This window comes from Podarcis bocagei (genome assembly GCF_964188305.1).
Source record: "Podarcis bocagei genome assembly, chromosome: 10".
Classification (NCBI taxonomy): domain Eukaryota; kingdom Metazoa; phylum Chordata; class Lepidosauria; order Squamata; family Lacertidae; genus Podarcis; species Podarcis bocagei.
In genome coordinates, this window is record NC_138135.1 from 57911800 (window position 1) to 57934600 (window position 22801).

At 43.1% G+C, this 22801-nt stretch overlaps 1 long non-coding RNA gene across 1 annotated transcript in view; it reads left to right on the forward strand.

Annotated features, from left to right (window-relative positions):
• LOC308596635 overlaps positions 1–22801 on the forward strand; it is a 51129-nt gene that overhangs the window by 21395 nt on the left and 6933 nt on the right. The gene's annotated exons all lie outside the window — the stretch shown is intronic.

Sequence of the window (22801 nt, forward strand, 5' to 3'; positions counted from 1 at the left end):
AGTTCAACGTCTGCGTGGCAGATTGCCCCCACCGGAGCAGAGAGGCAAGGCAGGATGTTTTCAAGGACAATTCTCATGGGAACCAGTCGGGTTTCCATGGCAACTGGTCTGGAAAAACAACCAGGCGTGAGACTGAGGCTGGTGGACGTGCCAGGTGCCAGCAAGAGACTCGTGGGACAAGGCCAGAGCAGAGTGTTGTTATTGGCTCTGCTGCTAATTGCAATTTGATCCCAGAGACATCTGCTGGGAAGCTGCGGAAATGCAGGGCTGTTTTGACAGGGATGACTGTTAGGTTCACAGACGGAACACAAAAATCAGTCTGTGGTGTGGTGGCTAACGTGTTCTTTTCTTTCCAGGAGGAGCAAAAGTTCAACGTTGTGCCGGGACTGAAGCGTTGTCTTTTATCTGTATCAGCTCTAAAGAAGCAGGGATACAATGCTCGTTTTGAAAATGACAGCTGTTCCATTTTCAGAGGAGGGAGACAACGGGTCAACGTGCAGAGGGAGAACAACGTCTTTGTTCTGGAGACACCTCTGGAGGGTTGTGGGAATGCTGGAAAAGCACGGGTGCAGTGTGCTAAGGTTCCCAGTCATGTGCAAAAGTTGCACAGGTGCACAAAAAGGTGTAAAATCACACAATGTGGGAGGTCCCAAGGGTACAGGGCATGCAAAGGTGCAAAGGTGCTTGGTTTTCCCGGGTTTGGGAGGGTAACCAAAGAGCCCTTTGAGTTTGTTCTCACAGATCCGTCAGGACCCAAGAGGTCTGAGAGTCTGGGTGAGGCCAGGTATGTGCTGTCGCTGACAGGTGACCACAGCCAGGTTGGCTGGTGTTTCTCTCTCAAATCAGAGGGGGAGGTGACGCAACTGATCCAGGAATGGGTTGCGGGGGTGGAACGAAGGTTCTCCACCAGGGTGCAAAGGTTCAAGAGCGACCGAGGGTCACAGTTTACTGGGTCTGCTCTGGAGAAGTTTTTCAAGGAAAAGGGAATACGTCACCAGGTGACGGGTGCAAAGTCTCCTCAAGGGGAGGAGAGGGAGGCAGAGACTGATCCCGGTGACGGGGACAAGGTCCAGAATCAGGGTTCAGATCCCGGTGATGGGGACCAGGTCCAGGGTCAGGGGTCAGGGCAGGTTTGGGCATCTCCAAGGGTTGTGAAAGGAATGTCCAGGTGTGAGGCTTCATCTCCGGTAAACGTGGTGGAGAAAGCTCACGGATGGGTTGTCAAGTCAGAGGGGGAAAGGTCTGACGGAGAAGACACAACTGCTGGCCCAAGTGGGTCAGAGGGGTTTCAGGTCACAGGTGCGTGGAAAAGTGTCGCACAGTGTGATTCTGGGAGTGTTGAAGGAGTTCAACAGGTGCCTGGCAAAGATGCTGGGAAGGAGCACAAGGCAAAGGGGAAGGTGTTGAACTCAAAAGGGTCTTGTCAGAATGTGATGCAAGAGGGGGTGTTGGAGTTGGAACTTAACAGGTTAAGTTGTTCCCATGATGCCTCACCATTCTGACGTCAGCTTTAGAAGCTGGGAGGAGTTTGGGAGGAGTTTGTCAGTCCCACTGTGTACTCTGTGGGGAAAAGACGCAGTCTTGGTATGGCTGCTAATAGTCCTGGAAATTCCTGAGAAATGTTGGAATAAATGCTGTATATAGACAAACGGGACTCTGTGTGTTTGTCTGGAAGCTGAATCAAGCTGGTGACAGTTTTACACCACTGTGCGAAGCTCTGCTGAGCCGTGACGGAGAGGAGCAGGGGCGGAAGCGTGCCGGGCAGCCATAAAACGCTAATCGAGGTTCGTAAATCAATTAGCGGGAGTCACGGCTGATAACAAACGTCACAACCACCGTATATTAAATGGTCTGTCTTAAAAGTAGTCAAGTTACATAAAGAGAATAATCTGAGTCATATTGAAAGTTTCTTCTTTTTAAGATAACTTCCACACCAGGTTCATTAGCATTGCTGCGGCACTGTTTTTCTGCAATCAACTGGAAGCAAAATTAAATGGGAGTTCTACACTACACAACCCATACCCCCCCTAAAAAAATCCAACAATTCTTGTACCCACCTTTGTGCTTAAATTATAGCAAAGGCTATGTTTCTCCCAGCTGCTGTCCCTTTAATTACTAGGTTCCACCATGTCCGTTCCAGCCAGCAGTTTCTGCCACTGTAATTAGTTGTTTCCTGTTACTTCCATAGCTGCAGCCTTCCTAATTTGTTCCTTGATTAGTCAGATGGTCCTCTTCCATTTGAGGATGGGGGCTTTATTCTCTGGTTTCATCATTGCAGGCAAAGAAATTGCTCCTTGCTTTTTATTTAACTCTTTGGCCTGATTCAAGCAGGGACTTTCTTGTGTTCTTTTCATGTGTTTCTTCCATCTCAGAATCACCAACTCATTCCTATTGTTCATTCATTCATTCATTTATTAACATCCACCAGATTCCATTTGGGAAGGTACACCATTAACAGGATACTATTCATTTGAATGAGCCTCCCTTGTATTGTGGAAGGTGAAGATCAGACTGTCACTCAAACTAAATCAGATATAAATAAAAGTTCAGAAGATGACGCATTCCTGGAGAAGTAAATGGTTCAGAAAGAATGACTCGGGGCAGCCTAAGAGTAGTTATAATGCTTTTTATTATTTAAAAATAATGGAATATGAGCAATGTGTCAGCCAAAAACAAAAACAATAAGTTACTGTTTAAGCTCACTGAAGAAGGAAGTATGAAGCATGAGAAACTTCAGAAGTAACTGGCATATAAATATCACTTACTGTTACAATGGATGAGTGGAGGAGCCAACATCACAGCTGCAGATGGGATTACAGACAATGCAATGTTTGATGGCGATGTGAAATTTAAAGCACTTTAATTCTAATTGTTAATTATCTCAGGGACCATTTTGTAGCATGCTGGGCCAAGCGGAACAGCATGAATCACTGTCTAGCCTTAATATAAATTATAATGTGGCTCATGCCAATGGTGGGATGACATAGACAATTTTATAATGGCATATCTCCTGGCATTATTTATTTGGGTGTTTCTGACCTACCAAGGCTTTTTTTAAGAAGCTTGAATTGGCTTTCTTTGGTCACATTGTATCCTTTTTTAAGGATGTATGAGCTCTTGTTATTAACTTTTGTATCATGCTTAGTCTTCATTGCTCAAAGTACATGAGCAAATGTATGCAGCAGATCTTGTCTTTGAGAAGAGCATTGTCTCAACGTTGGCTTTTGTATTGAAATTACCTGCCATGTAATAAACTCAAGCAGCTGAAGAATGTAATTGTAAAGATCCGTTTACACAAACATGGCACTTGTGGTAAGTGAATTAGCTCTCAAATATCGAATGCACAATATATTTTTCCAGTTCATGTCTGGCTTTCATGATGCCTCAAGATGGAAAAAAAAAAGAATCTCATCGCTGAGCCACACAGCCTGAAAGCATCATTACAGTCAGATTTCCATTCCAATAAACATGTTCATCCAATGACCAGGACAGAACCATTGAATCATGCATCAGGTGACTCACAAGTGCAAGATGGTGTCAATATAAATTTCTGACTCTCCTAACCAGATCTGAGCATGGTCCTTGCCCATTCCTAAATGTTTTTATCTGCTTTTCATTTTACCATCAATCCATCTGTTCAACCTTCCCCTATCTCTTATACTTACCCCCACTTCCAAAGGTTGAATACCTGGCTCTGCACTGTATCTCCTGGTAGCGCTCAAATTATGGCAAGGCCAGTGGGAGGCCAACCACTTATTTTTTGTGGTGCCCACCTTAACTAACATTCTTAGGAAGCTATAGGGGTTCATGACCTTGCAGAAATGGGTAGGGGGCTGGCAAGTGGGGTTTATGGATTTTTACCCCATAATCTGAGAACTGTCTCCTAGTGTTCAGTTTGCTTTGCGCCTTAAGTCTTTCTCTTGACTAAGATTATTAAGTAGGGTTGCCATCTCTCTCTCTCTCTTTTTATTGGTCTTGCTCCCATGTGTTTAGCAGCAGCCAGCCTGATGTACAGAAATATAGCAGGCTATTTCCATGCTGGGACAATTGTCACCTGATAAATTTATGCTGGGTGCTGAATCATGTGTGATGTGCTGCGCCCAAAGCACAGATCCATACAGGAACATAATTTTCTTAACTACAGTTGCTCACTGAACAATTACTCCTTCTGGTAGCAAACTCAAGCTGTGAGTGCTGATAGACATGGATCGAGAACACTGAGGAATAAAAGGGAAGTATCAGCATGCTTTGGGGGAACCCCAAGAATTGTGAAAGTAGGGGCGAGATAAGGGGGCACTCCCCCCAAAAAAATCTGAATGAGGACTAAGCATGCTTAGTAGCCACAGAATGTTGAGTGTCTGTCAAAAAATAAAACAGAAAACAAGAGGTGTGAGATTGGATTGCCTTATTTGAGCCTCTTGTCTAATGATTTAGACATAGAAGGGCATTGCCATGTCCTGCCCCAAATAGACTCGGAGCTCCCAGGAAAGCAGGCTATAGTTGCAGTCCTCTGAGCCAAGAGGCATAGCAGCCAATGTAGAAGAGTCACTTTCATCAAGGTCAGGTTTCCGTAGGCAATGTGAAGGTAAGCTTGGGCAAAGTGAAGTCTTGATCACAAGGCCAAGGCTGTTTTGCAGAGCAGAATAAGGGAGAATTAGGCAGCAGTGATCAGGACCTTGGACAGATCACCAGTTGAAGGTTTCTCACCTATAACAATGGGAGCTGTTGCTTTAGCAAGGGTGCAAAGATCTCCTGAGACCAGCCTTGTAGTACGGTTGACTCTGCTTCAACTGTTTAGAGTATTAAAGTTTCTGGTTATAATGCAAGGGCCATAGGGAGAGAGTCTTCTGAAACAGGTGAGTCCAGTTAAGCCACATCTTCTAATCTGGAAGGACCAAGTAGGGGGAATGAAGTCTCCTTGCCCTGGTTGTTGTTTTTTTGAGCAATCGTATCTCTCTTGGTCCACAGTTAGCTGCTACAACCACACACATTCCTACAAGTTGCTTTCTTTTCATGGGCAGTTGGTTGTAATCATACATAACTGGACCATAGATTAGCAGGGTTCAGGAAGCTTCGTCAGTTCTCAAGGATAGTGATAGACAGCAGGAAGACCCACCAGTGGATCATAGGACAGTTTCTCAAGGAAGGAGAAAGACAGAGGCAGAACCATACCAAAAGAAAAACAAAGGCGAGGCTAGTCTGAATCTGGTATTAGTACCTTACGATAAAAAGTGGGATTTTTTAATATATATAATACAGTGTTACTTTTAAGCTTGAGGCTTACACCTGCCTCTTCCTTTATTTTTTCCAGTCTCTGGTGGTTCCCTAGTGCCTGCTAGTTGCTGAGATTCAGGCTGAAGCAGCTAGATTAAGTAGACCTATTTATTGGTCAAATGTAACAAAGTGCTATGCTATATTCTTAAGATAGGGTACATGCTCACACTCACTTAACACCATTCAGGTATGCCTTAACCATGAAGCGATCTTGAGTATTCGCTCTTGCTTTATATATTGCCAGGAGCAGCCAGGTCTAGATCTAGGAACCTTTGGCTGTGTTCATGGTTGCCCCTCCCAGCCCCACCAATATAGCAGAACAGTGACTTGGAACAACTTTCATCAGGGAAGTCCTTTCAAGTTCGGGACTGGCACCCACCCATCCAAGCTGGTCATTGAGCCCTCCTGGACAGGAAGTTTTGTAAAGGGTTTCCTGTTTGGGCTGGGATTTGCCTGAGCAAAGAGGTCTTCCTGGCTCCAGTGAGTTTTTCTGTTCTGACTCCATGGCTCAACTGCTAATTTCTGGCTCACTTCAGGCTGCCGTCTGTGGCTCAACACTGACCCAAATTTTAAAAAACATTGGTAGAGTTAGGCTGCACACACACTATATCTTTAAAGCACATTTGAAGCACATTCTTTCCCTCAAAGAATTCTGGACACTGTGGTTCACACCCCACAGAGTTGCAGTTCGCAGCAATCCTTAACAGACTTCACTATACAGAAATTCTTTGAGGGGGTAAATGTGCTTAGCCTATGCTTTATATAGTGTGTGTACACAGCCTAGTATTTCTGCAATAGAAGAAATGAATTCTATATAGTGTGTGTACACAGCCTAGTATTTCTGCAATAGAAGAAATGGATTCTTAGATGCGCATATACTTTGAACATTTTGACATGGCAGGCCACAAGTTATTTAGATTAAAACTGCATATTGGGTTCTATAGCAAGCTAGACCTTGGGTCATTGGGTAGCTCAAAAAACTTTTTAAAAAATCACACCCAAGCCAATGATATTTTTTGAAGATATAATCTGAGCAGATAGTTTTGCAGAGCCCCATGGCTTGAAATACTCCGTAGTCAAAGAGATGCAATCGTCATTCTTCATTAATGCTTCCCTTGTTACTGCACAGGGAGAGTTATTCTCACTGCAAAGCAATTCTTATGAGCCTCAGAGTCTCTGCCATTCTCCCCTGCTTCCATGGGCAACCTTTAAATTGACAAGGTTCGTTTTCTTGTCCCTGAAGACTTAAGTTTTGAAACAAATCAGCCAGCAGTGGAAGAGATCCAAATGCTTCCTTGTTAATAGAGTCTGAGAAGTCTGCTCCCAGGATAGTAAGCTTGTCTTTAAGATTCATTACAGCTTGACCATGTAACTTGCTGACTGCGCTCACGCAGCAATTCGTAAAATGATCAGAACAGTATTCGGTCCCTATGCAAAAGACTCCTGAATGGCTTGAACAGGTTTTGGGGTTTTTTTTTACCTGAGCCAAGTTCTAGTGCAGGAAATCAGCAGCACTGCTGTTAACAGTTCTTTCTCTCTTCCCCCCATGGGTTGCACAAGGTTGCAAACTATAACTCAGTCATGTGCTTTCAGCATTGTGACACCAATTCTCTAGAATTCCCTTTCCTTAGAAGTGAAACAAGTGCCAACATTGTTAGGGATTTCAATGTTGGTTTGTTAGCCTTCCTTTGCTCCCAAGCCTCCTCAAGTTAGTCTATCTTATCTTTGCCTTTTTAAATTCTTTCTGGTTTTGAAGGTTGTTTTTTTTTTAAAAAAAAAGATATAATAATACTGTTTTATATCTGAACACCACTCATATATTCTGTAAATCAAGCAATCAGTGCGGAACTTTACTTGGAATGGATCTGCCAAAAACTCCTTACAATGTTCCCTCTCACTCCATCTTTTAGCCCAAATCCTCAGCAGAGGTGTAACTCCATGACATTATCTTGCCAGATCAACTGGGGATTGAGAGAGTTTACAGCAAAGTAACTTTAGCTGCAACTGCCAAGCAGCACTGGATAATGAAGTTGCCTGCTATAACCAAAAAGTCGGAGGGGGGGGGAGGTGTTTCCCCAGAAGAAGGAAGAGGAGGAAGAGAAAGTCCCACTTACGTAATTAAAGTAGAATCAGTGCGTAAGGCTGCAATTTGGAATTGAATCTTTCAAGACCAGTCCCATCCACTTTACTAAGGCTTGTCAGGATTCGGTCTTGAGGAATAGGGACTATTTTCAGGTGACACAATGTGTGCCCAGGAGGGTGACCAAGGAGGGTAGACTGGAAACCAAGCCTTATGAAGAATGGTTAAGGGAGTTAGATATGTTTAGCTGTCTGGGATTATTTAGCAGTAATTCCTGCATACCAAGGGATTGGACTAGATGGTTTTTGGGGCCACTTCCAAACCCACAATTCTGTTGTACTGTTATTCTATTATTCTAATTCTACAAGCATACTGAACTTTAATAGAGGGACCTGGGACATACGATCAAACCCAATATTTAGAATGAATTATGGACTAAAAATATAAAATTCATGGCTTGCGTCCTTATAAGGGAAAATCTTATGAAAATGTACTATAGATGGTACTTGACCCCTGTAAAACTAGCAAAAATAAATAAATTATATAATAACAAGTGCTGGAGATGTAAGGAACAGATAGGAACATACTACAATATGTGGTGGTCCTGTCTAGAGATACAAAGATTTTGGAATATGATTTATGAAGAGATAAAGAGATTGATAAAAAAACTACATTTAGCAAGAAACCGGAAGAATTTTTACTAGGAATTGTTTCAGATAGTATTCCCAAAAACAAAACCAGGTTATTTATGTATGCGACGTCAGCAGCAAGGTTTATAGTGGCAAAACACTGGAAAGATAAAAATACACCACTAAAGATGAATGGGTAGTCAAATTGTGTGAGTACTTGGAGCTCGCAAAGCTGACAGATGCAATAAGAGATAAACCTAAAAAGATGGTGAAAGAAGAATGGGAATGTTTAAATAATTATCTAGGGGATAAGGGTTCATCAATAAAGACCTGGTTATGTTTAGAATGATACCGCATAGTGAAATGTTCCCTGATACCAAGATGAAGGATTCTATGGAATGCAGATAGAGAGGATTGATAAGAATAATGATCTGTTGTGACCTTGACGGAAGCGTACAATAGATGAGCCTTCTTGTGTTTTGACTCATCTCCCCCCCTTTCTTTTCTTCCTTCTCCTTCTTCTTTCCTCTTTCTTTTTTCTTTCTCATAATGGCTTATGTTCTATGCCATGTACTTTGTGTTTTTTGTAGTTTTTTAGCCTTTTCCATTATTATTATTATCAAGGATTTTTCTTTTGTAATTTTGGTTTATCTGTATTTGTTTAAAGCAAAAAAAAAAAAAAAGAGGGCCTTGACCATTAAAAAGATAAGGTTATTTCCTTTTTTATGTAAAATGGGGAGATGTGGAGACAGCAAACCACTTCCAAATTTACTAGAGATGGATTTCGCACCGATAAAGCACCATTCCTATTTATATGCTTGTATGGTTTGTCATAGCAAAGATCTTGCTGTTACAGCACATCGGCCGCCAGGTGGCAGTCCCCACAGTGCCGTTCCTTAACTCATCTGAAACACAATAAACGTGTTACCTCGCCAAGCAAAATGTTATTGCATTATCCTTTCCGCAAAGATTAGTTTTTTTTCTGAGTGCCTGCGGAAGTTTTCGAGGTTCCCGTACCTTTATGTAGCTCACCAGAGCTACACTGTGTATTTTCTTTCCTAAATAGTTCCATGTGGTTCCTTGTTTAGATTATTGCAGATTTTCCTCATTGTCATGGGACCAGTTCCAAAAGCCTTTGAGGGGCTGTGCACCTTCCCTTTTACATTCATAGAAGGATACAGTCCCCAGGGGGGCATTGATAAAAAGGCGGCATTTCCGTATCTTGTGAATTTGTTTGTGGCTCCTTTCTAAATGAAAAGAGGGTGAAAGAACTATAAAGGTGATAGCAGGAATTCTACACATTTTCTTTCTTTGGTCCTGGTATTTGGCAGCAGACAAACCAATGGATGCCATGGGTCCTCCAGTGGAGTATAAATGGTGTGGCATGTGTGGAAAACAGAAGGCGAGACTTCACTCTTGTGTCGATGAAGGACCAATGCACGTATTGTGGCTTCCACATAGAGGTGGCTCTAAACTGCTACACATGGAGCTATGTCACTAGATTAGTGAATCATATGAAAGCAATGTCCCACCATATGAACTGGGTGCCTTGCAACACGCACCCCCCATTTAATGTTCTGGAAAAGTTGTGTTACCATGAGGGCATCTTTTTGCAAATCGGTAGCTTTTGTGTCATTTTCTTTGCTGGGTCCGGTCTACTGAGTGCACATAGTTGCATAAAGTATAGTAAGAATGAGGGAGGAAATAAACTGTCACTTCTGTAGAAGGAAGCATCTCTAAGAAAGTAGGAGGAAAGAGGAGGAAGGACCTGAGAGATCACAACCACTCCCAGGTCCAGCCCTACCATTAGACAGAGTGAAGCAGCCACACAAGGGCAGCAAATGGTTAGTTAGTTATTTGGTTTTATTTACTTTATTTATTGCATTTATATTCAACTTTTTCTCTCTCTAAGGAGCTCAAGGTGGCACACATGGTTCTCCAATTCCTCATTTAATGATCACAAGAACCCTGTGATGTAGGTCAGGTTGAGAGGCAGTGAATGGTTCAAGGTCACCCAATGCGCTTTGCATTGGGGATTTGAACCTGGGTCTCCCAGGTCCTAGTCCAAAACACAATATATTTTGCTGTATTTTTACTCCCAAGAAAATGCACATGGGGTTTTCTTGTGGCACTCAGTAAAATGTCATCACCACACATGTGCACCATCACACATCGTCTAGTATACCCACAGTTAAGTGACATGTGATTTTATGCTACGGCGGTTTCTTTACTATGTTTCTTTACTATGGTTTCTTTGTCTATGGCTCAGGAAACTTCTAATGAAATGGTGAGGCTGCTACTTGGATGAGAATAACATCGTGTGGATGACAAAATGCATGACTGGGATGCATCAAACCCACTTCAAACTTCCGTGTGTACACAGCCTGACATTGTTTTCACCATTTAATGGGGTCTGTATGCTTTTTCAATAAGTGAAGCATGGTTGTGAACACATTTTGCTCAGTCCAAGAACAGTGGATTGTTCAAACATTGCTTTCTGTGGCACATGGAAAGCAATGTTTTGTGGCTTGTTTTGACCTAGCCTGCTGCTTGTAGGCTCTGTATATAAACTGAAATTCTATTATCAAGCCACGGGGACACTGCTTACGTTGCAGACATTTTACATAGGTTACAAGATTATTGTAAGCAATCCATCATTATGATGATCCCTGCCTTTCACAGAACTTGTCAATTTGTCCTTGACAGAGCATGAAAATGTCCCCTATATATCTTCCGCCTCTACTTGCACACATTTACTACGATCTTGCACTGGTGGGGAGGGAGGAGGAGGAGATATGTAGCACCCAAAAATAGAGGATGCTGATCTGCATAAAATGTGCACCTGTGAATTAATATGTATAGGAACAAATTTAGTACATATATACATATACACGTGACATTAACCACAATCCACATTTGTCCTGCAGTTCCTTGAGAAATACTGCTGTTTGTTGCATTTTCCCTCCAACTAGTTTCCATCGTATTTGAAAATGTAAGACATGTTCACTTTGCAGTTAAGCTGAGGTGTGGTGTGTATATTTGAGACAGCCGTTGCACATGTGCAGAGGAAAGTGCATATTCAGTTTCAGGGGGGTTGCAGGTGCAGGGAAATCAAACAGGTTTGGTGGATGGGGGGGTGAAGACATCTCTGCCATCTCTCTGGTGTGTACAGAAACATGCAGAAGTTACTTCACATGCTGGGTTGAGGTGGACGACCTCACTGCATTTTAAGCAACTAATGTGTATATAGCCTTAGTTTGCTTTCCTGGTGCTAACAGTTGGTGGGCAACTTCTGGTAGTTTTTAATCATTAAACTGGACTTGGACCAGAGAGCCATTCAAACACAGGGTGCCTTCAAAGAGAGAACTAACTGCTCTGAAGTAGGGCATGGGGCCACCCTAAAACAGAGTTGAGTGGCCAGATGGTATGCAGGATCCCATAAGTGACCCTTAACTGCAGATTGTAAGCCTGTCTGTTTCACTTAGGATGTTCTGTTAAGAGCCATGTATGCTTATACAATAGAAGTTATAATAATTCTGCACAGAGCTCTGAGATGTATCTTGTTTGATGAATATAAAAGCCTCTCCCTGAAAGCAGGCTGTGTTTTCTGACCCTGTTTTCTTATGTTTTCATAACCTTCCTTTGTACCAATCAGTGCTACAAAGATGAAACATGAGGACTTTCTCATGAGAAATTATTTCCTCGCTCATCCTGTGCACGGTGGAAAGTTTGCCAAGTCTTCGGAGACTCCGTGCTCCTGAAGACTCAGTGCTGGCAAACAGACAACATTTGCATTTGTTACTCTTAACAATGTGCAAGCCTTGACACATAATGGAGCAACACCTTGATGTAACTTGAGGACAGGAAGACAAAATCCACAGATGACTGGTCAACACGTAATGCTTGCCAACATACAGCAGCAGTAAGTAACAAGGAAGGCACATTAATGTTCCATCCAAATGTTCTTCAACCTCTGGGGGTTCTAAAAGCCTCTGTAGTCTTTGCCATCTTTTGGCAAGCAACAAAAGAAATGCTTTTTTGTTCAGCGAACCCATTTCCCCTTTTGCTCATCTGCATATATATTGGCTTTGCCACCTGGTGGTAAGCAAGGCAAACTGCACACTTGTAGACTTCGAACAGTTTGAAATTATTTGTGTGTTACGGCGATCCAAAGAGCTGGGGTCAATTGCCAAGCAATCTGAGGTGATTTCTGTGTGGCAACACATGAGGAGAGGCCTTGGAGCCACCTCAGCCAAATGGTTGTCGATTAGCAAAGTGTCATTTGCTGTAACCTTGAAGGAGGAAAAGAAATGAGTGTCCCAAATACCACAACCAATGTACTTCATGGTAAATCAGCGGCCACCAGCCATTTGGGGCCAGTGGCCACCTTATGAATGTTGAGAAAGTAGTGCAGGCACCAGTCACAAAATGGCTGCCATGGGGACATGGAACAATGCAAAATGGCAGCCACTTCTATATAAGAACAGTAAAAGAGACAGGAACACAAAATGGTATAATTGTTTTAGTCTGTGAGGTACAGAGGTATGTGGCAGAGAGATATTTCTAAGCACTCTTTGCCATTACTGAATTACTTTTGGTGCTCCAGGTGGGACTGAGAAAGACTCTTGATCTGAAAGGCTGGAGAGATGTTGCCAGTCAGTGAAGAGAATATTGATCTAGAGATAGACCAATATAATGGTCTGGGTTACTCTAAAGTGACTTCCTATGATTCTATGAGTAGAGAAAGATCGGATAATAACACAAATATTTCAGGTTGGTTTTTTCACAAGGGATAGTATATGATCTTTACTCAGCAAGTCAAAGGTTTGGGTATGTGGTGTGGATGTGGAACATGTTTTGAACTTGTCAGGAATCTATGTAATTGAATTAAGCAGTGTATTTTCTGAGCTGTGTGGTCCTATATAAATGTGTTTTGATGTGTTACAGTTCTGCTTTTAGTTACCATTATAGCAAAGCATTTCTCCTTCTGCAATTATTATTTGAATTGTTTCATGATCCTTTCCGTTTGACTCTTATGTACTTTGTGTAATTGCTTTTCTTATTTTGAAGGAAACATGATTTGTTGTAGCTGCTACTGTTGTCGTTTGCTCTTGACTGCAAGCATGTTTGTGGAAGAGCACAGTATACAAATATTTGTTCGGCTCAAAATTCCTCTTATCATTCTTTCATTCACTCTTCCACCTCCCTACACTTTGCCCCAAACAAACAAATAAAGGTTTGGATTTATTTGTCAACGGCGTCTAGGTGTAGTAGAGCATCTAAGAAGTTATTGCCTTACAAAGCACATTGTCAGTATTTGCTTATAGTTCCCTGGGGTGTTTAAATTCCCATCTGGACAGTGGCTTGTGCCAAAGTTTGTAGGCACCCGAGCTCATCTTAGCGTGATTGTTGGAAGAAATGCACGTTCCATGACTGAACGCTAGAAAATGATGGGTCCAAGTGTCTGTTCATATGACACATTTGTGATTCCTGTGAATGATTCTGTCTATCCTTAAACACATCCCGGTATGGCGAAAATGTAATGTGCCAATTAGAGGATCCGAAACATAGCCCACTCTTGCCAACTGACTCACAATGCAAGATGCGCCCCTCACAACCGGGTCGTGAAACAAACAGCTAAGCTGCTTCGTTTGAAAGGAGGAATTGAGACAGAAGAGCCTGGAATATCTTTGGCTATGTCCGTCTGTAAACCAGATTTGATTGTTGTCAACGGAGAGCAGGTGACCGTCATGGATGTTGCCATCATGGCTGAGCAATCAATAGAGAGTGTGGGGCTGGCTGCAGAAAGGACAGAAATATGGGAGACTGAAATATACTCAGAGTCGCAAAGTGATTTCATGCTCTTTATTCAGCTCATAGTGGTGAGGAGGAATGAATGAAAGTCCCCTCAAAGTATCTGCTTTATATACATTATTTACACAATGGGCTGCACATGATTGGCTAATTCTGGAATTCTACTGTAAGCCAATCAGGTTGTGGATTCACTTATATCTGGAGCATGATTGGGTGGTTCCTGCCAACCAATCATTCTGCTGCATTGTTCTAGGACCAATCAGACTGCTGCATTCTGAATCCTATTGTTCTAGGACCAATCAGACTGCTGCAATTTGGATCCTATTGATCTAGGACCAATCAGACTGCTGCAGTTTGGATACTATTCAACTCAGTACATAACACTGAAGATGACCAACGAGGCAATTGAAGACTTTGTAAAAAACTAAACTAAACACATCCATATACCTTTGTATCTGTTACAGCATTGCTTTGCCTTACAAGACTGTCTTTATCAGGCCTCTCATTATTGTGGCCAGGGGCAGTCCGCCCTGTTTGACCTCCTGAGGCAAAACAGGCAGGTACTGCCCTCACAAGATCTCGCTGCAACCCAAAAGCCACAGCTTCTCTTCACTGGGGGGGGGGGCAAACCCGCAGAGGCAACTCTTGGATTCTGCCACCTGAGGTGGCCGCCTCAGTCTGCCTCATTGACAAGGCAACTTAAAAAAGAGTGTCGTTGTGAAAAGTTGCTGCTGGGCACAAGCATAGTGCCATAAAATTGGGCTGTTTCAATGTTAGGGAAACCAATGGGATTATGCATTCTGCGCATAAGTGCACAGGCCACCCCTGTAATATGGTTCGCATGTTTGATTTGTCCACACAAGTGAGCGGTCAAGGATTGTCTCTGAGCCTAACTGTCATTAGTCACACAGTCCAAAGTTGGAGTTGACTCTAGCAAAAATGCGATCTCCATAGACTTGACTGAGTGTCAGGCCTAATGAGCATAGCATTTGTTCCCTGTGGGTCTTACTCCATGAAATCAGCTTCCGACACCTCCTCTTTCCAGTCTTCTCCCTCTAACCACTCATTGTTGTCCTACCACACTCCCCGGGCTTTGAGCCTTCATCCCTTGGGGGTTCCCCAGCTGGTTCCTCCCATCATTCCTCTGTGTCCAACCAGTTCATGACAAGGATGGCAGGACTTCAACCCATACCTAAATTGGAATATTTATGTAACTGGACACGTTCTTCTTGCTTTATGAAGCATTTATAGCTTTAAACCTAGTAGGGGGAGGAAATTAACAAGCACACATTCCCATTAAACAGATTTGTAAACATTTCATTGTTGGCTTTTAATCTGATTATTGATTTCATCTGTGTCAGCCATTCTTCTCTGGTGTGGCCATTATACAGTTAAGTTTTTGTTTGCTTTTACCGACACAATTATACTTGTGCTTTTAGCAGAAAATGCCACAATTATTTAACAAAGGTATTTGGCTTGAGGACAAGCGATGTGTTTATTTAAATTGTATCCATTAATAAGGAAGGCCTTTAGAAAAAGCAAAGGAAGAAGATTACACAGCAAGATTAACTGCTAAATAGGTTAATTTTTCTATTGTGTTTTTTCCCCCTTTACAAGCATACACATTTTTCACAATGCTGTTTGACTTGAAAGAGCTTTCACTTGCAAAGATAAACAAACTCATATAAGAGCTGGCAGTCAGTGCATTAAACTGAAAAGAAAATTAATTGTGCAGGTGCTAGTATAGCACACAAGGTGGGAAGGTGCGTGTTTATCAGGCAACTCAGTTTCCTCCCTCACACACATGCCAACAGAGCTGTGACAGAAGAAGAAGAGGAGGAGGAGGCAGCTGCGGAGCTTAATGCTCCGGTGGGGGAGGCGGAGAGCAGGGGGGGATGGGCTGGAGCACTCCTCTTCCTCCACCAGTGGGAGGGGGAGGAGTTGTTTGGATTTGAAATCCCACTTTATCACTACCCTAAGGCTTCTCAAAGTGGTCCTATACATTTCTACGCAGAAGTAAGTCCCACTGAATTCCATTGGCCTTACTAGAAACATAGGATGCTGCCTTATACTGAGTCAGACCATTGGTCTATCATGCTCAGTATTGTCTACACCGGTGTTTCCCAAACTTGGGTGTCTAGTTGTTTTCAGACTACAATGCCCATCATCCTTGACCACTGGATTTGCTAGCGAGGGGTGGTGGGAGTTGTAGTCCAAAAACAGCTGGAGACCCAAGTTTGGGAAACACCAGGGGGGTCCAACTTTTCATAAGAGTACTTTGACACAGAACCTGCAAGCCACGCATGGCCTTGTCGCATGGGGGTGGGGTGGGGAGCAGGCCAAAATTTGACACCTGTCCGCCCTCATGCTGCCTTCCCAAAGCTGGATAAGCAAGGCCTTTGGGAAGGAGGTGTGAGGCTCTGGCAGGGTCCTAGAGCCCTCCTACCTCCTTCCTAAAATTGAGAAAGTGCTGACTAGGCTTTGGGAAGGAGGATAGATGACTCTAGGATCCTGTCAAAGCTCAGCACCTCCTTACCTGTCAAGGAGCTGTCAATGAGCCAGGTCAACCACAGGGCAGGCACACACAGACACAGGAGGCACAGAATGCAGTTAGCTCTTTATTAACAGAAAATACCAACACAGCAGAGTCCCCTGGTTTGTATTAATCTAGCTGAAACATTGCTGAAACTTACCACTGGCCCCACCCTTCCCCCTCTATTTTTTATCTCCCAAAGAGATGAAGGATGCCTTGAAGCAGTGGGCTCCTCCTCTGGGCCTGCCTGACCCATTGCTCAAGCAGGGAGTCAGAGAGGGAGGAGAATCAGCAGGGCTGGAACAGCCTGCGCTCACATTGACTCTCAGCCTCTAACCCTGTCCTGAAAGACCCTCCTTCTCCTGACCCCCTTGGATCACTCAACCCAGTGCCGGATTTATGTACAGGCTAAGTAGGCCGAAGCCTAGGACCTCGAAATCTAGGGGGCCTCGCCAACCTTCCCGCGGGCAGTCTCCCCTCTCCCAAAATTGCAAACCCAAGACTTCATGCGAGGGCAGGGCAACTGCAGTTGTTTACATGAAGGAACCGTTAACAGATTTCAAGCCATCTAGAAATATTACGGAAGACTTTGCACATTGTTATTTAAATGCTAGGTGCATTGATGTGACTAAGCAAATCAATATAGATATATACAATACAATGAGATCCTCAGAGGCTTGCTTTGTGGATGTGTCACAAGCTCTGTATCGAAGCACTGAGTGCAATATACCATTCTGCCAAGTCTCGTTTTTATAAAGGCTTTGCCTAGCTAACTAGCCTCTGCCACATCTAACCTGACCACATGAACTTTTGCCAAGTTTCAAGTGAGCATGCTACTCTTGGCAATGCATTTTCTGCTTTGTCGCTGCTTATATGGTGGGTGGAAATGTTGAGCTATTTTCATGGCCAGTTCTGAAAGTAGCTTCCACTGCTCACTTTGAAATGAAACCTCTATAAGAGAGAAGCCAGTTCACCTGATGGCTAAAGGTGTGAGCTGAACTTCACGCACCAAAGTGGCCTTTAAAGTTCAGGGGCCTCGATTCAACGCAGAAGTACGCATGATTGACCTCATAGGTATAACTAGCTTTTCAATGCAACCTTATGCATGCTAACTCAGAAGCAAGTCTCATTGTGTTCGGTGAGGCTTAATCCATAGTAGGCATGTTTAGGATTGCTGAAAGAATGCAAAGAGGAGATGTGTGGTCTCCAAAGTGTCAACTAAGAAGATTTATTGCAGCGCAGTGTCTTTCGGAACACAGGTTCCCTCTGCAGGAGCAATCTTAAACTTTAAAATTCTATGAAGTGGCTAAAGCAGCATGCACAAATATTAGCTGACTATCATGAGGAAGACAAGAACAGCAGTTTGTATTTGCCCAAAGTGCTTTAGTGTACTGTATAGAATTTGAAAGTGTAAGACTGCTCTTGAAAAAGGAACCCATTTGCCCAAACATGTTGAGCTGTAATAAATCTTATCAGTTGTCTTGGACTTAAAAAAAAAGCAAAAAATAATAATCATGCTTTTCTTTATGGTTTCTGTGCCTGTCTCCCCTCCTATTTTGTTTGTTTGTTTGTTTAGTATTGCCACCTTGACAATGTGTTGGATTCTGTTGGATTTAACATTGCAGCCCAATATATGCTTAGTTATAAGTACATTCAACTGTATTCAAAGGGGATAACTAACACGTAAGTGTATAAGATTGCCACTTTAGATTAGATGGAATGCTGAAGGTTTATGGTGATCTAATATCTAATTATTGGTAGATATACAAACAGAGTATAGCAAAAGCAAGCAGGTTTCTGCAGCAGGCAGCATCACTGCAAATACTGCATCATATTCCCCCCAAAAGCAACACAAAGTAAGCATAGGCCAATGGTATCAAATAGTATGGGGAACAGCCTTATTAGAAAAACTAACCAACAAACTGAAACTGACACAGGGACAAATAGAAGAAACCACCTTCCCCTGCATATGGTTACCCTTTATCACATACTCAGCCCAAAAAGACAACAGCAAGAACCTGCCCACAGCATTCAAATCAATCTGGCTGACCTGATCCAAAAACACCCACTCACACAGGAAAACAAAGTTCACCAAAGCCAATCACAAACAAACGGCCACACCCTAACCTCTCTCACAACCAAAGGAATGCAAGCAAATAGTGTGATAGGAATTTTATGGTCTTAGATATATGGTGATGTTCATACGTGTACCAACCAAGCACGTACATAGATCAGCACAGGAAGGCCAACATGGAACCATTTTGATTCCTAAACTGACTAAATGTTTTCTCTGCAAGGTCAAAGTGGGAAACCTCCCCATTGTCTCTTTCCTCACAAATCCTGTCTTAAGGGCACATTTAAGATATGAATAGGGTGTCAGCCTGTGACCTGGCCCAGGAACTAAGTATTTATCACTACAAAAGAATGGTCAGGCTCCCCAGGCAATCCAATCAAGTAACCTGCCAGACATGAGATAAACAGGAGAAAAACAATATTCAAATTTCTGTTTTAGACCACCTTTTCTGTGATGTAGGTGTGATGTATCTGAGGGGTGGTCTTAGGTTACACCCCTTCTGTGATGTATGCATGATGTTTCTGGGGGTGGTCTTGATCTATAGGGTGGCAATTTCAAAAGTCTTTATAAGGCCTTGCGCACCATTTTTCTGGGTTCCTCCTCTCTCCTGTGGGTGAGGGGAGCACCCTGTTGCAACAGATCAATAAAGATCAGGCTTACTAGCTGCTTTGCTTCTCAATATTCTCAGGTTGGCCTCTGTTATTCTCTCCTACCAATAGGGAACCTATGTAAGGACTCTATATGGGCTCTTGGATACCCCATAAGGGAAAAGGGCAATTTTTGTTTACAACAATAGTAAAGAGAACCCACACAAGTGACACTGACACAAAACCCCACACATACACTAAGCAGAATAGTAGCATTGCCACCCAACCCCACCCCACTCACCGTTCCCCCCTCCACTTCTTTCCCCCTTTTCTTCCTAACGTAACACTAATGTCTCAACAAATGAAATTGATCTGTGGAAAATGTACCGTAACTTGAAAAAAGAGACATTGCACATACAGTGGTATCTCGGGTTAAGAACTTAATTCATTCTGGAGGTTCGTTCTTAACCTGAAACTGTTCTTAACCTGAGGTACCACTTTAGCTAATGGGGCCTCCCGCTGCCGCCACCACGCGATTTCTGTTCTCACCCTGAAGCAAAGTTCTTAACCCGAGGTATTATTTCTGGGTTAGCAGAGTCTGTAACCTGAAGTGTCTGTAACGTGAAGGATCTGTAACCCAAGGTACCACTGTACTTTTGTAAAACGAGAAATTAGCGTGCAATACAAGGATGGTTTAGTCAACTTAAGCAAAAAGAGAGGAAAAGCCTCATAGCTTTATGTTTCAGTCTGAGTCCAAATTCAGACTAACAACAGCCCCCTCCTCCTTTTCCCCCCTCTCTCACCTACACACACACAATGCAGAACACCGGTTAGTCTCAGATGCCACCATTGAAGTTAAATCCTTTTGTTCGGACCCCGAAAACACTCTAAACTGAATCCGACCTCTTCACAATAACTGAATTGTGTTGTGGGCCCAACTACAGATTCCTCCTGGCCGTATGATTCTTTAGGGTAGTATGTACCCCACCAATCCCAGACCTTCCAGGTGTCCCTATTTTCCAGTGACAGTCCTGGATTTACAAAAGCCGTCCTGATTTCTGATTTGATCTCAGGATGTCTTGATTTTCCATGGACAGCCCTATTTTCATCAGGAAAACATTGGAGGGTATGGAGTCATGAGACCCCCGAGACAAGATACTACAGGGGTGCCCAAACTCTTTTCAAAGAGGGCCAGATTTGATGAAGTGAACAATCATTTTTTTAGGACTCAAGTTGTTGAGCACTTTTTAAAAGGATTTTACCCCAGGAGATAGACTGCCACAGGAGCCGGATTAAACTGATCAGTGGGTCAGATTAGGCCCCTGAAACGGACTTCGGACATGCCTGCTTTAGGACATTTGAACATAGCCCTATATAGGGAAGTTTTTTTAATGTTTACTGTTTTATTATGTTTTTCTATGTGTTGGAAGCCGCCCGGAGTGGCTGGTGCAACCCAGTCAGATGGGTGGGGTATAAATAATCAAATAATAATAGTTTTTGTTATTATTATGGAATATGGCATCCCTATTTCCATTAGAGAAATGTTGAAGAGTAAGCAATCCACAAAACCCCACCAACACAACTGAACTACAAGGGATGTTCCACCAAAATCTTGGAATGGAACAAATGACTATTCTTAGCCTGATCAATATGTTTGTGCTGCCAAGCTGTGTAAACAGCAAAACAAACACAATACTGCAGCCTCAACAATACATCAAAGTGGGAATGCCTTGTAAACACTGCTCTTCCTCTTGCCCTAATGATCCTCAAGAGGGCCACTAATTGGATAGGTTTTGGCATAAGGCTCCGGACAGACTGTTTTGCATTCAAGAGGGGCTAGGGAGAAAATTAAAGTGGCACTCACGTCTGTGTAACTGTGCATAGGATTGGCTGCCACTGTTTATTTTGATGGAGGAAATGGTGGAAGGCCTTGGCTTCTGGTTATTGTATGGTGGGGCTGCCTTTGAAAAGTGCTTGGAAACCTAATTGGTTTAAAATGCAGCTACCAGGATGCCAACCAAGGCAGGACGTAAGGAGTGTATAATGCAGGCTTTATAACATCATCACAGACTTCCATTCAGTCTCCAGATCCAATGGAAAGTGGTGGTTTTGACCTTCCAAGGTCACACGGTCTGGACTTGGGAAAGGTTAAGGATCACCTTTCCCCCTATGAACATTAAAATGTTTCTTGGGTGCCCTGTGTTAGCTCTTCAATAATGCCAATGGAATCTAGAGAGAAAGGAAATCCTGATAACACGTTTCTGAACAAACTGAACACAGCAGAATATAACTGGAGAAGAAAGAAACGGAAGGATTTTTGTCTTTTAGGGGCAAAGCTTGTACATAAGCAGGGTTAGATACCATATTTTTCACTCTATAAGATGCACCAGACCACAAGACGCACCTAGTCTTTGAAGGAGGAAAACAAGAAAAAAAATATTCTGAATCTCAGAAGCCAGAACTGCAAGAGGGATCGCTGCGCAGTGAAAGCAGCAATTCCTCTTGCTGTTCTGGCTTCTGGGATAGCTGCACAGCCTGTATTCACTCCATAAGACGCACACACATTTCCCCTTACTTTTTAGGAGGGGAAAAGTGAGTCTTATAGAGCAAAAAATACAGTATACAAGCAACATCCTAGAGAAAACTCCCTCCAAACTCCCACTGACCTACACAGCCTATCAGAGTATATCACATATATGGTAAAAGGCAAGGTAAAAGGTAAATGACCCCTGGAAGGTTAACACCAGTCAAAGGTGACTATGGGGTGTGGTCTCATCTCACTTTCAGGCCGAGGGAGCTGGTGGTTTGTTCACAGACAGCTTTCCGGGTCATGTGGCCAGCATGACTAAACTGCTTCTTCCACAACGAAAACCAGAGAGCATGGAAACACCATTTACCTTCCTGCCGCAGCAGTACCTATTTATCTACTTGCACTGGCGTGCTTTCAAACTGCTAGGTTGGCAGGAGCTGGGGCAGAGCAACGGGAGCTCACCCTGTCGTGGGGATTCGAACCACCAACCTTCCAATCGGCAAGCCCAAGAGGCTCAGTGGTTTAGACCACAGCACCACCCGTGTCCCTATCACATATAACCACCCTGATGCCATGGTGAGTACGAATAATCATGTACCCATATTTAAAAGAACATTTAGAGGGAGCCAAGGTTGCTCATGAGGAAAGGTTCCCTATTCTTGTGCTATTGCTCCCAGTGATATGATGCTGAACTTAGGTTACTTAGAATCATAGTTGGAAGGGACCCAAGGGTCATCTAATCCAAGAATAAGAATAAGATTTTTTTTATTTATACCCCACCCATCTGGCTGGGTTTCCCCAGCCACTACAGTGCAGGAATCTAACCTAAAGCATCCATGACTGACTGCTTAAAAACCTGCAAGGAATGAGTGTCCACAACATCCTGAGGGAGACTGTTCCACTGACGAACAGCTCTTACTGTCAGAAAGTTCTTCCTGATGTTTCGTTGGAATCTCCTTTCTTGTACTTCAATGGCTGGGTTCTAAAGTTTTGTTGCATAAAATTGGTCTCTTCTCTCATGTTCGTTGGTTTACCTTAACTCCCATCTCAAAATAATTTTGATGCCTTTCACACATCCAGTCCTCAAGAAAAATAATGGCAAGCCCCACTATTAACATGAAATTGATCGCTGAGTAGATAGGCTTAGGAATTTGGCCTTTGATGGTTTTTATAGGACTTAGCTAGCACATGCCCCTCAGGGCAATGATTAAAACAAAACAAAAACTTGTGGAATTTGGGAAGTCTAAAGGTCTGATTAGATAACCTTATGTTCTCCCCCC